Here is an 837-nt window from a genome sequence, read left to right as displayed (position 1 = left end):
TAGATTCTGAGTGGAACGATTAATGTATTGATTTTACAATGATGTGTGTTTTTTTTAAAATTTTTTTTTGTGTCTGCCATCACCTTTTAGGACAGTAAAAGTGCTTGGATTTTCCTCAACAGTACCTTTTCTGAGAGGAAAGTGAATCTTTTTGGTACTTTGGGGGGCTCAAAACTAAAATTTCCCAGTAGTTTTCAAAAGGGCCGTGAAAAACAAAAGAAAAATTATGTTTTCGAGAAAATTGATTTTAGATTTTGGTGTAATTCTTAAACAAATGACCGTAGGTACATGACATTTTGAATGAATATTTATATTAACAATTTCCAAATATTTTGACTTAGTTTGAGCCCTTTACGGACATTTTCAGTTTCCGTTTTTTTTAGTTTTTTATTCTCTAAATATCAATAAAATTTTATTTGTTGGTTAAAAAAGCTTGAAAATTTAATAGAAGGCTATTGTTTCAAAGGCAGATAAAAAAAATTAAAAATCCACAGTCACAATATTTTTTTATAAGCATTTAAAGTTCAAATATTGACAAAATACGTATAAATGACGAAAATTTGCAAATTATTTTGAGTTAGAAATTCGTGAAAAATTTTCTTTTTGAATCTAAAATTTGAAAATGTAATACAAGTTTCCTCATAAATTTGTCTACCTTTATCAAAATAAAATTTCTACAAGCATGTCAAATAACATTTTTATGAACATTTGAAATTCTGTAATATAGGTTCTATGAAGGTACGCTATTGGACGCGCCTAGGAATCGACTGGAACGTGGCGGGCGGACTGTAGAAATGGAGCGGTGCTTCTTTTTTTACGCCACGGTTCACCATAGCC

Source organism: Acyrthosiphon pisum, chromosome A2 (genome assembly GCF_005508785.2).
Source record: "Acyrthosiphon pisum isolate AL4f chromosome A2, pea_aphid_22Mar2018_4r6ur, whole genome shotgun sequence".
Classification (NCBI taxonomy): Eukaryota; Metazoa; Arthropoda; class Insecta; order Hemiptera; family Aphididae; genus Acyrthosiphon; species Acyrthosiphon pisum.
The sequence above is the reverse complement of the archived record's forward strand: the minus strand, read 5'-3'. Positions refer to the sequence as shown.